Source organism: Protopterus annectens, chromosome 14.part0, assembly GCF_019279795.1.
Source record: "Protopterus annectens isolate FY-2018-M chromosome 14.part0, PAN1.0, whole genome shotgun sequence".
In the NCBI taxonomy this organism is placed as follows: Eukaryota; Metazoa; Chordata; order Ceratodontiformes; family Protopteridae; genus Protopterus; species Protopterus annectens.
In genome coordinates, this window is record NC_056748.1 from 936544807 (window position 1) to 936558694 (window position 13888).

The window sequence follows — 13888 nt, forward strand, 5'->3', positions numbered from 1 at the left end:
TCATTCTGGAGACCAGGAGGCCCAGCACCAGGAAAACCTATTCAGACAAATGGAAAAAATTCTGTGCCTGGAACCAGGCTAAAGGCCAGAATCCCCTTATCCCAAATATTCCTCAGATTCTACAATATTTAACTGAGATGTTGCACAAAAGACTTTCCTTTTCATCTATTAAGATCCACGCCTCCGCTATTTCAGCTCACTACAACACGGATCCTCCTATATTTTCACATCCATTACTAAGACAGTACCTCAGAGGGGCTAAGAACATAAGACCGCCCCGAAGAGCACCAACACCAACTTGGGATCTCAACTTTGTTTTGGAAAAACTTAGATTTCCACCCTTTGAACCAACTTCTACAGCTGATTTACAGTTTCTATCATGGAAAACTGCCCTGCTGCTAGCAATAACTTCAGCATGAAGAGTCTCAGAGTTACAAGCCCTAATGGCAGTGGAGCCTTTCATCATTTTTCATTCAGGAAATCTGACCAGCTTTTTGTATCCTATGCTGCAGGAGCACAAGGAAAGGCCATCTCAAAACAGACCATTTCAAAATGGATAGGACATTGTATCCGTTTCTGCTACACACACCATGGGAAACCTGTACTTGGTAACATTAGGCCCCATTCCACCAGGGCTACAGCAACATCAACAGCCTTCCTCGGAGGGGTACCAACCAAGGATATTTTGGAGGCTGCAACTTGGAGTTCAGTGCACCCCTTCACCAAGCACCATCACTTACCTCTATACTCTAAAATCAGAGCTGGCTTTGCCACTGCAGTTCTGCAGGGCCTACTAGCTTCTCCAAACCCTGTTTAGTTCCACCGCCCATCCTTAGCTTTGGGATTCAACCCAAGTGTGATGACTGCAGCAGTGTAACACGATGAACATAGTACAGTTTTGTACCTACCATAAATGTAGATGTTTGAGTGTTCACACTGCTGCAGTCCAGGTTACCCTCCCTCCATCCCCTCTGACCTAGCTGAACTTTTCTATACCTTTCTATCCTGTACAACCTTTGTGGTGTATTTGCTTGTAACTGAAGGTATTCCTTTTATTCCTTTTATACGTTTTATTAGCAATATGTACTGCCTACCTACTTGGGGGCACCTGACATCTGGGGCAAGAAAAACTAAAGAAAATGGCGTTGGATGCCTCATATACCCCTGGCGCTCTGACATCAGGGAAGAAGCGACAGCAACCGACGCCAGACCAAGACTTTGGAACTCTGGCCGACTGCAGGACCACCTGACGGCAGGATAACTCAAGTGTGATGACTGCAGCAGTGTGAACACTCGAACGTCTACATTTATGGTAGGTACAAAACTGTACTTTACACGGAGAGGTTGAGCTTCTTTTTGTAGCACCAGTGGCATATTTCGGATTACTAGCCTGGATGCCAGAGTAAGTCTGTCAGCCATCTTTCCTTTTTTGAGGATGGGGCAAGGTTATTGTTTTGCATTGTCTGGTATTTGCATTAGACGAGTGAGAGTTATTAGAGTGCTAACAGGTATCCACAGTGAGGTGGATGAACATGTGGAAGTAGGGTCACTGAAATCACATTAATATCATTGCACATCTGGTGTCAGGAGAGCTGTGGTGTAAGAAATTAGCAAAACATATCTATTATAAGGTTTATGGATGTGGTGAGAGAGGACATGCAGGTGGTTGGTGTGACAGAGCAAGATACAGAGGACAGGAAGAACTGAAAACAGATGATCCACTGTGGCAACCCCTAAAGGGAACAACTGAAAGAAAAAGCAAAACATATCCATTACCTGTATAGTGGCAGTCACGGGAACTCATTAACTAAGCCTGGGTAATGACAGCCTGTTTTGCTTGGGGCTAGAAGCGGTAACATTGGAAGAAATAAATTGACACTTGCTCTCTGTATCAGCTCATTAGGGCAACATATTGTCTTTGTAAATGTTTTCCCATGTTCTCTGAAGGCAGTAAAACTTTATCTGAGAGTAATTGAGAACCTTGTATGAAGTATTTTGTTGCTAATTGGTCTGATGTATTTCTTCATGATGTGTGAAGTACACGTGTAGAATGGAATGTTAGTGGCAAAAATAGGAAAGGACTCTTGGTGTTTTGCTGTCAAGTAAAAGACATTAAACCAATTCATAACAGCTTGTTTTATTCAGACAAACGGACTCTTTCTGGTGCTTTTATTTAGGGCACATAATTAAGTTATTTTGTAATTGGGATAGTGTTGTAAACATAACCCACCTCTCATCAGTCAGATCATATTGTGTGTACTTCCCCAGTTAATTATGGATTATGTCCACAAATCATTTTTAGGTTCATAGGTAGGTACTAGGCTATCTGCCTGAGGGCATTTATAAGCCTAGCCAGAGTGTGTCGGCTTTTGCCGCCCTATTGATTAATTAACTGAGCCTCTGTCAAGCAGAGCCAATGAAGTGATCCCAGGGATGTACTTTCTGTTACCCATCTACTCGTCAAGGCTTCTCTTGAAGAGTGTTAGTGAGGGGCTCTGCCTAATGTAGTTAGGAATTGTGTTCCAAAGCATGGGGAGTCTCTGTGACAGGAATCTATCCCTTCAGCATGTTCTATTTATTGTTGTGACGAGGTTTAGCTCACTAGAGCGCATGGCTCGCAGTGACTTGGATTTCTTTAGGTGGAGCATGTCCATCAATTCTGAGTTGGACATGGCTTTGCAAGTCAGGCAGTGATCACCTCTGAGTAAGTGATATGCCACTGAATACAGCCGGAGTTTTTCAGTCGGGCTGCATAGGACATATGTTTGAGGCCAGTAATCCTCTTGGTGAGGTGCTTTTGTGGTCTTTCAAGCTGTTGGAAGTGTCTTGTGAGGTACATCCCAAATGGGGCATTGTACTCCGGGCCGGCCTTAGCTGAAATGGCGCCCTAGGCGAAGTACTGCTCTGGTGCCCCTTAAGCTCCACCCACACCATACTCAAGCAACACCCCTATTTGAGCCACGCCCATAGATGGGTCACTCCCACAAAAGCCACTCCAATTCCTTCAATGTTTAAATGCATGAAAAATCAGTCATACTACAAGGATTTAATTTATTTTGTAAAACTTGTTTGAATTTTATGTTGTTATTCTATATTAAATTCCTTATGTAAAATTGGGAATACCAGCTTGACTATGATTTCTGTCTAAATGTCTCCAAGTTTTTTAATTTAGTTGAGATAAATATGATTCACTGAAATTAATCTTATTCAAACATATTTCTAGAAATCAAATCTGTTATCAGTTGTCTGGATGCCCTTCAGTGTGTGCATAATTGTACTGTTGGCAGGAGGGACACTAGCATAGTTACCTGTAATTCATAGACATTCTAATGAGCTACTAATGAGATCACTCCACGCAGCCTCATCGTCTATCTAAATCACATTATGCCATGTTGTACCATTGGGCACTGATACATTGCTGGTGATTGTTTTTTTTTTAATCCCAGCCATTGTCTTTTCATTTCAGGATATTATATATTTTCAGCAGCGAAGTAAGGATTAAATAATAATAATAAAAACTGATACTAATCTGATACACCAAAAATAAAATCTGAAGGTAAATTCATCATAAATACTCCTTCGAAAAGCTGCACTAGCAATGCTTATGTTGCTATCAAATTTTAGATTTATTAAAATTAAATTCCTTTGTTTCAGCCTGCAGGAATACATAGTAAATACAACAAAACAACAAATAGCTGCAGCCATTACAGTAAGATTAAAGTTCAACAAAAACACTCAGTTGCACAAACAATTTAACCTTTTCATTAGTTCAAACATATCATCAACCCACTTTAACATCTTGAGAAAGTGCACTGCTACAAATTAGAAACAAAGCCAGAAATAAATCAAGGACACTTGTAATATATTAGCACTGTTAGCTAAAGACAGACAGTGATAGCATATAAATTAATAGCATTATTTTGTAAGGCCACGTTAATGTACCCTGGCTAGTAGCATGCTACCTACATTTTCTGGCTAGGTATGCTGCTCTTCCCCCAATAGGCAGATGAAGGAGCAGAAAACCTTTAAGACAGAGACCCCCATCACCATCACAAAAAAAAAAAAATGGATTCCCATGAAACCACCAGATGATAAAGGTATGTGCTAATACTGCACACCTCATTCGCATCCTAAACTGAGGCTCCAGACTACGGGTGGGGGATAAAAGAAGGAAGCACATCTTTTCTTGATTAGACAACTTGTTCTTCCGGATCAAAATGCCGTTGATTACTGTGGACTAATTTCTCCTAAAGACAAAGTTGTCAAGAGTTTTGAGGTGACCACTATACGAATTCTGGACGGCTACTATCCCAAAATCCTGAAAATATAAAAAAAGGGGAGGGACCGCACTTCACAGGATATATATATATATATATATATATATATATATATAAGTATAGATAGAATGCATTTCATTAATCTGTTTTATCTCTGTCTTCTTTAACTTGCAGCTTGTTTGCGTCACTTTTGAAAATCACTGATTTTACCAGGGAGAAAGAAGCACGTCATTTAGCGGTCTTGAGATAAGTGGTTCTTCAGATTCTAGGGGCGTAGACGTTATTATTAAGCATCCAATAAAATCATGTTCATGCAGCAAGCCCTTCTATTTTATGACTTTCTGCTGCCGGTCTGGGAGGCTGATGCCATCTTTGCTAGGCGGAAATGGTGCTGTTGTACAGCAATCACCTGTTGGCTGAGGGAATGAGGGACACATTTCTCCCAAAATCAAAACTCTACTTTATTCCCATAGTTAATGAACACAATAAATAGTAAGATACAGTTTGTAGTTTTAAGGTGACAATCACCCTCCCACCGAACAGCCCCTCCTGCAGCAACCCCCTACCCCCCCCAACTATTCCAGTGTTCCATTACTTGGCTGTGTCAAACCAGTTGCCATAAACACTGTTCAAACCTATCAGTGTGCATATTGCAGGTATTGAAATAAAATAGCACAAACACATATAGCAATTTGCTAAACAAACAGCCTCACAATGAAAACAGACATACATGAGCAGTAAACTTCTCTGCCTTTGAAACTTGCATTCATTGAAACAGAACGAAAACCCACATTCATAGAAAATGCATCAGGCCACTGGAGGATTAAGTTTACCTTTGGACTATTTTTAAAACATAGGCTCCTTGCACACATTTTTTAGGGCCTTACATACATGTATTTATTCTTTGATTCACCTTCATGATTATATTCCTTGTATAATACATCACCACTTGTCAAAATGTGTTTTAAATTTGTAGTTTTAAACATTCTTTTAATAAACAATGAAACAAGATATATGAACGAATAATGACAAAACAACCTATTTCATAAAACTTCAACATAAAAGTGCACTCGGAGTTCTGTCATTACAATCCACCAAAATCACTCAATATGCACAATCTCTGCAGAAGTAAAATCTGAATAATTCCACATTAAAAAACCTATAACTAATGAAGAGGTTGCTACTGGCAAACACCTTTACATCTCAATGTTTCATCTACAAATTCAGTGCCTGCTGCCCTTAAAGAATCAATTGCCTACATTACATTGAAGAAAACAATTGGCAAACCGGTAATATTGCAACAGGAAACGACAACACTTCATAGTTACCAGGCATCTTATACAAAGGAGGGCACCCTTAAAATGTACCAAATAATTGACAACTAGGGGCATGACACCATGCATCCATACCTCTCAATCTCCTAGCACAAGAAATCTGAACAACATGCTGCATACAATCAGGGCAATGCATGAGTAAACAATCCACCTCTTTCATAAAATGATTGTTACAGTACCTACTCAGTATAGCCATTGAAATTTAAAAAAAATGACAGCAATGTATTTCAGCTTGTTTTACACCAACATGCATGCACATGCTCTGCTAAACCAGATCCTTGAGTGTTTAATTGTGACCAACGGATATTCAGTCATTTTCATTCACAGTCTTGCTACAAACTACAGACACTTTTTTGACTGTACTTCTTGGATGTCTGATTCTTTTCATATGAATGAATAATTACCATAGTAATGCAACTTATTGCTATCAGATGCATACAGTGCACCTCGTTCAGTTCCCACCAGACTACACAGAAATGTCATTCAGGTACATACTCTTTAATAATTGTGCAAACCCCAGATGTCCAGTCTGATAAAATAAATGAGTAAATAAGTAGCCAAAGGAATATGTCTCACAATATCTAATGTATAAAAGAAAAACAATACATGTTGCCATACTGTTCTGTAGGCTGACTGGCAGCAACACTCCCAAGCAGAAGAATCCAGGTTAGTTCATAAGGGAACAAGGTAGTAGACTTACTATTTAGTACTAAAGATAATAATAAAAAAAACCTAACAAAAACACAGATGCATATTCCTCCATATTTGTAATTATTTGAGGCTGTCCACGCATTCCTCCAGTTTCATTCTGGCAGTCTCATTGTTTAATCTAGCTGTACAGCAAGCCTCCTTTGTGATGAATTTTTGCCTCCCTCAGAACAGCAGAAAGCTATGTAGTAAGGAGTAACTGCTTTATTTTCCATTTGGTGCTGTTACGTAATAATGCTAATGCTTTTGAAAACAGCTCAGCCAAGGAAGTCATTTTTTTGTGAACAGGAAAACAAAACTCCAGAACTTGTGCAGTAACGTGCATGGAATTTTGAGCCCCTGAGACATGAAAGATGACTATTTTTTATACAACAAATATAAAGATAGGTCTGTGACAGTTTTTATGGGGGGTGCTGTAGTGCACCAGGCAGTACCACTGGGACCCCCTTACTGATATCATAAACATACAAATACAGGAGCAGCTTTTTATGTTGTATACCTTTATGTTCTTTTCCTGTTACGCCTCTCACTCTCTCTCGCTTGTATCTTAGACAAATGCCTGCACGTGCACATGTGCTCCCATGAAAAAAAGCTACTATTACTGATCACTTGTCACCCTCATGAAAAGTTTTATTACTATTATGGGCATGATCCTTCTCTTCTGGGTAATGACGTTTCTCATTTATTGGTAAGAACCTTGCAGGATTCTATCAGTGCATCTTAGACAGTGGTCTGGGGGTCGTGGATAGAGTGGTAAAAGGAAAAATAGCACCAATCTAACATCACCATTTTAATGATGTGCAGTAATATGGGTATCCTGCCCATACACAGACCCTCACCTCTCTATGCCATCTTTCTGAGTACCCAACTGAAACTAGCAGTCATCACTACACCGATTCATAATCTCACTTCCAGTGAAGGAAGATTTGCCTTCTACTTCCAGCTGTCCCACTGATGACTCGTGTCTGTTTCCATACTTTGGAAGTTGTCATGACACACACACACACAGACACACACACACCATAAGTTTGCAACTTCATTCCAGCCAGAAAGACGGACCATCATAAATGGAAATTAAACAGTCTAGTGGATTACCTAAAAATAGCCAGAATATAAACATTTCATAACCAAATTAACAGCCTAGAAAATTGAAGGCACTAGCATTCTATGTCAGGATCACAGAACTCCATAATAACATATGAACCCCCACACACACACACACACACACACACACACACACACACACACACACACACACTTTCTCATGCATACAGAAGCGAATATTTTAAATTACACACACATACACTTACCTTCTTTCTTAACGAACACCAAACAAGCACACACGGTTTTAATCCCTCTTAACAAAACTGCTAGCTTACATTTCGCACGGCTGCAAAACGTATTTACTTCCACGTTGGCGTGTGCACGCATGATTCTCCTTAAAGGAGAAGACGCTAATACCGCAAAGTTGTAAAAGTGGGAGGGCACTCACCACCACCTTTGCCCTGTGGTTCCTGTGCCCACGTGCAACTAAATTAATTAAAATAAAAAAATAAATAAAGTAAAAACTTGCGCCCTTTACAAGGCCGGCCTTTATGGCTCCCTAGGCGGTCACCTAGTTCGCCTATGCCTAAGGCTGGCCGTGATTGTACTCTATAATGGGTCTGATGAGTGACGAGTAGAGGGGCACTATAACCTCTTTATTTCTAGATGCGAACCCCTTGGTAATTAGATGGGCCACATAGAAGGATTTCCTAACTGCTTTGGCAATATGATTGTCAAAGGAGAGATTACTATCTACCTGGGTCCCCAGATCTCTTATTTACCTCTTCTGTATTAAGGGGGCTGCCGCCTATGTGGTAATTCATGGGTGTTTTGTTTTTCCCAAACGGGATGATTATGCATTTTTTGGCATTTAGCTTGAGGCCATGACTTTGACAACAGGTATTTGTCTCAGTAAGGCCTTTTTGGAGGATGTCCGTGTCAGCCGGAGAGTCAGTTATGGTTCCCAGTTTGCAGTCATCGGCGAACTTGGTTAGCCATAGTCCTCCTGTGTTTGCCTGTACTTCTGAGAAATATATGCTGAACAGTAGGGGTCCCAGAACTGAGCCGTGCAGTGTCAGACCTGGAGCCTGCTATTCTTACCGTGTGAGTTCTGTCTGTAAGCCAGTTGGCAACCCATCTTGTGACATAGGGGTTTATGTTCAGGCTGGTGAGTTTTTCTATAATACCCGAGTGAGGAATGGTGTCGAACGCCTTGGCGAGATCAAGGTGGGCTGTGTGAACCACCTTTCTTTCATCTATGGCCTTGGTAACTGTCTCGAAGAAGTCAACCAGGTTTAGTAGGCATGATCTGCCCTTAACAAAGCTGTACTGGGTCGGGTCAAATGTTTGGAGGTTTCCAATGTCTTTGTTAATGAGTTCCATGATAATGTGCTCCATAGCCTTGCAGACCAGGCTAGTCAGGCTTATGGGGCGATAGTTACCAGGGTCAGTTGTGGCCCCTCCTTTTTGGAGCGGAATAACCATTGCTGTGTGCCATTTTATGGGCACGTAGCCTGTGGAGAGGCTGAGGTTGAACAGCGTGTTTAGGTGGGGGGTTAGTTCGTTCTGTAGTTCGTGCAAGACTCAGCCTGGGACACCATCTGGCCCCATTGATGCTGTGTTTTTGACTTTTGAAAGGGCTGTTTTCACTTGTGCTTCTGTGATTTCCAGGAAACTACACTTTTCTGGTATTGTTGTGGGCCCTTTTGAAGGTGAGAGGGAGGTGAAGTTTGCACTGAATCTATCTGCCAGTATGTTGGCAATATCAGTAGGCTCAGTATATTTTGTGCTATTTTGCACTATCTCAGAGCATATTTGCGAGTTGCCACTTAGATTCCTGACATAGCTAAAGAAGGCTTTGTGGTTATCTTTCGAATCCTTGGCTATTTTTCTTTCGAAGTTAGCCTTATGATTTTATGAGGTACCTTAGTTTCTTACTGACACTGATCAGGGATGTCTTTCCTTCTTGGGATTTGCTTTTTTTCTGAACTAGTTTCCTCCTTTTGTTGTATAACCTGTTTATGGCAGGGGTCCACCTGACTGGTTTCCTTCTATTAGGGGAGTGAGTCTTCGTTTTGCTAGGGATGGCACGATCCATGCATCCTTGTAGCTGCTCATAGAGTGCAATTGTAAAGGATTCTGCATCTTGGGCAGTGTTATCCTTTAGCGTGGGGGCTGTGAAACTTACCACCTCTTAAGTAAGGTGAAGTTTGCTTTAGAAAAGTTTTTCACTGGTTTCCTTGGTTGGGTGTGGACATCCAGGGTGATTAGTTTATGGTCTGATTTAACCAGTGACGGGTTGACCTCCAGTACAGAGCACCTGTCGCCCATGTTGGTGATGACCAGGTCCAATATGTTGTGGCCTCTGGTAGGGGAGTTTACCAGCTGATCCAGGGCATTTGAGTTGATAAATTCTAGGAAGCACTGAGCCTGGGAGTTTGTACTCAAGTAGTTTTCCCAGTTAATGGTAGGGTAATTGAAATCTCCCATGATCAGCGTGTTTGGTAGGACCTTCATGTTTTCCAGTGTCTGCAGAAAGGCGGAGTGGTGGTCCTAGGTCATGGAGGGTGATCTGTAGCAGGCCACAATTTGCATTGCAGATTTGCCCGATGTTAGTTGCACATGGATGATCTCAGAGGTATCCTGCTGCGCCACTAACCTAGAGGTGCGAGTATCCTTGATGAATATGGGTACACCCCCTCCTTTTGTGTTTCGGTCCATGTTCTGTGGCCGAAATGTGTGGTATGAGTTGTAACCCAGTAGTGCTGGAGTGCTGTCTGGAGCCTTGAACCAGGTTTCAGTTACTGCACAGATGTCGACGTTCTCCATACTTAGGAGTGCTTCGAGCACATGCATTTTGAGATTTATACTCCTGGCATTGAGTAGCATAACCCTCAATTTTTTACTTGTGCTGTTTACGGAGGTGGGTTTGAATTTTGAGCCTTGTCTAAAAAAGGCACTAAGGGGGCAGCAAGAGCCTTGGCCAGTATTTGAAAGCCAAGGGGTGACAGGTGCAAGCCGTCTCTTGCGAAGCAACGTGGCTTGTCGAGCATGTCATACCAGGCTGATAGACACTGGATCCCCTTTGAATGACACCAGAAGCTTAGCCAATTGTTGAAATTGATCATTTTTTTCTTTATACTGAGGTATCATTCTTGGTGAGGGCAGGATGCTACTCAGGGTTATACCCGCCTGGGCTACATGATCAGAGAGCTCTTCCATGTCTCTTTTCATGTAGTCCAGGCAGGTACGGCTCAGGTCATTCACACCAACATGAACAATGACAGTCTCATATTTGTACTTGTTCTGGAGTGACCTGAGTGTTTGTGTTATGTGGTGGATTCTGGCTCCCGACAGGCAGCTAACAGTAACCTTCCCCTTGACCAGCCTAGTGAGTGGGGCGTCAATGTGCCTGACTATTGAGTCACCTATTACTAGTGTGTTAGGTATGTTATTTCACCTTAAGGGCTGTGATTATGTGGCACATTGATTTTGTGAGATTCATGCTGCAGCATTTTCAGCTCACTATGTGACTGACCCACCATTTTGTTTCGCATCCTTTGTTTCAAGCAGTTTCTTAGAGAGGCAAAATATATAAGACCCCCCAGAGAGCCCTACTCTGCTTTGGGATCTCAATTTTGTGTTGGAAAACTTTTTATGTGTTGTCTGGTTTGTGATGGGAGGTGCAGGTTTTGTGGGTGTCTGCTTTGGAGCTCTCTGATGCTTTTGCATGTTTTTATTTAGAGCCACCGAGTATGATTTCATGTATTTATGTGTATTTTTTGCCAGTGCTGGTTTAGTAGGTCTATGTGAGGCTGGAGGTGTGGTGCAAGTGTTAAAGTTCTCCTCATGACTGTCTGTTCCAGTCTTGGGTGGCGATACCTTAGCCTCCAGTTTGGCTGTATAATTGCATCTCTTACATATGTTAGTGTTTTGTGGTAGGAGGAGAGGGCTGACTGTGTACATAAGGCAGTTGTAACATTGCCTCACGATACCCAGATTCACCAGCTGGACTGGAGAGTACAACTGAAGTTGCCCTTTGGTCATGCCTGAATAGTAGGGGTGAGCTGCTTAGTCGCTTGGTTGGTGAGGGGTGGATAAAGAGCCTTGCCCTGCTGGGCAGTCGTGTCGACATATATTAGTACTTGCTATTAGGTCTGAGCAAGTGCTAGACTGTAGGATGCTTTTTGAGTGCTTAGGTTGAGAGTTAGACTAGTTTCAAGTGAAAAACTGAAGAGGAGACTCAGTGGAGCTGGAAGTAATTTAACCCTAGCTAACCGGTGCTGCCCGGTGCACAAAACCATGCAACGCGTTTTTGAAACTACTAACTTCTGGGCTGGAACCAATCCTCCAGGGACAGATGGCTGCTCAAAGTTCCCCTCTCTCACAGGTGAACAGAGAAACTTCCCTCTATCCAAGTAAGGTATGGGCAACTCAGAAACTTGTAACACAGCCCTGAATTCAGCACTAGCCTGAAAACTGGACTATACTAGCTTAGAAAGGCGGGAAACAAGAAATTTATTTATTTATTTATTTATTTTGAAAAGATAAGGCAAAAACAGTAAAAAGTACACTTAAAACAGCTGTAAACGACTACAAGCGACCAGAAAAGGCTATTGCACTTTATTGTGTAGCCTACAACATTTAAACAATTTATTTAAACAAAAAAATTTTTAAAAGTGCAGGTAGTCAAATAAGTACAACATGTGAAAAAAACAAGCTTTTAAATCACAATAAGTGCTGGAAAATCAGCGTTTAGGTGGAAAACAGTTAAGTACAGCAAGAAAATACAGAAAACTGATACTCAATCACTCCAAAGTCTCTCTTTTAAGCTAGAAGGCTTATATCAGTTTAAGGCTTTCTAGTAGGTTAGTTACAGGAAAGATGGGAAACAAGTGCAGATGTGGTCTTTTAAACCTGAAAGTTGAAAGAGATGGACAACTTCCCGAATGGTCAATAAACTACAATTCCTGGGCCAAGAACCACTCTTCTTGTGGTAGACAGGCTACCTAGTACTTACCACTCCCACTGATAAGCTAGAAGACTACACTCCAACACAAAGGCTTGGGGGGCTCAGAAGCTTACAAACAGTCCTGGATACAGCAAATCTGTACCTGGACTAGACTAGTTACGAGAAACTTGAGGATCAAGCACAAACACGGGCTTTAAAACCAGAAAGTTGAGAGAGATGGAAAAAAACTGCCCAAACTTCCAATAAACTACAATTTCTGGGCCAGAACCACTCCTCTTGTGGTAGATAGGCTACCTAGTGCTTACCACTCCCACTGATAAGCTAGAAGGCTTCCCTCCAACACAGAAAGGCTTGCGGGGCTCAGAAGCTTATCAACAGTCCTGGATACAGCAACTCTGTATCTGGACTAGGCTAGTAACAGAAAAGGTGGGAAACGAGCGCAAGTGCGGCTTTTAAACCAGAGAGTTGAAACAGATGTGAAAAACTACCCAAATGGCCAGTAGCTACAATTTCTGGGCCAGGAACCACTCCTCTTGTGGCAGATATGCTACCTAATGCTTACCACTCCTACTGATAAGCTAGAAGGCTTCCCTCCAACACAGAAAGGCTTGGGGAGGGGGCTCAGAAGCTTACAAAGAGTCCTGGATACAGCAAATCTGTACCTGGACTAGACTAGTTACAGAAAAGGTGGGGAACCAGCACAAATGCAGGCTTTTAAGCCAGCAAGTTAAAAGAGATGGAAAACTGCCTAAACAGCCAATAAACTACAATTTATGGGCCAAAACCCACTCTTCCTATGGTAGATAGGCTACCTGATGTTTACCACTCCCACTGATAAGCTAGAAGGCTTCCCTCCAACACAGAAAGGCTTGGGGTGGACTCAGAAGCTTACAAAGAGTCCTGGATACAAAATCTGTACCTGGACTAGACTAGTAACAGGAAATAATATATAATCATAATAATAGTAATCAGTAAAACAAATTCTAACTAGTTGAGTAGGTGGTATCTTCACTTCCTTTTACATGGGCCCATGTGAGGACCTCTCCTCTCCAAAAACAGAAAACCAAAGAAACCGTGTTGGGTAAAACCTTGGTGCAGAAATAAATCCAAATGAAAGGTGAAAAGTAAAAAATGCACCAAGATAACACACAGCAAAACGTTTAATCACAGCAAAGTACAAAGTGGTAAGCGCTTTCACAACCGAAGTTGCTTCATCAGACACCACAGTAAAAAATGCACAGGTTTAAATAGAGATTCTAAAATGCCAATTAATCAATAAAAATCCCACAATGATTAAGTAGCAGTGAAAAACAATTAAGCCTCATGCTCAAACTAAAAAAAGCATTGCTTAAAAACATTGCTTAAAAACATTGTACAAGAAGGAATCAAATACTATACATGAGAAAGCACTTAAAAAACTTATAGAATCATTATAAAACATGGAAAAATACTAGGCAGGAAAAAGTTAAATAGAATACTTGGAAACTAATAGTTAAATACATTATGACTAATTTTGAAAGAACTTAGCTAATCTTAATGCTTGAGATGTCTAG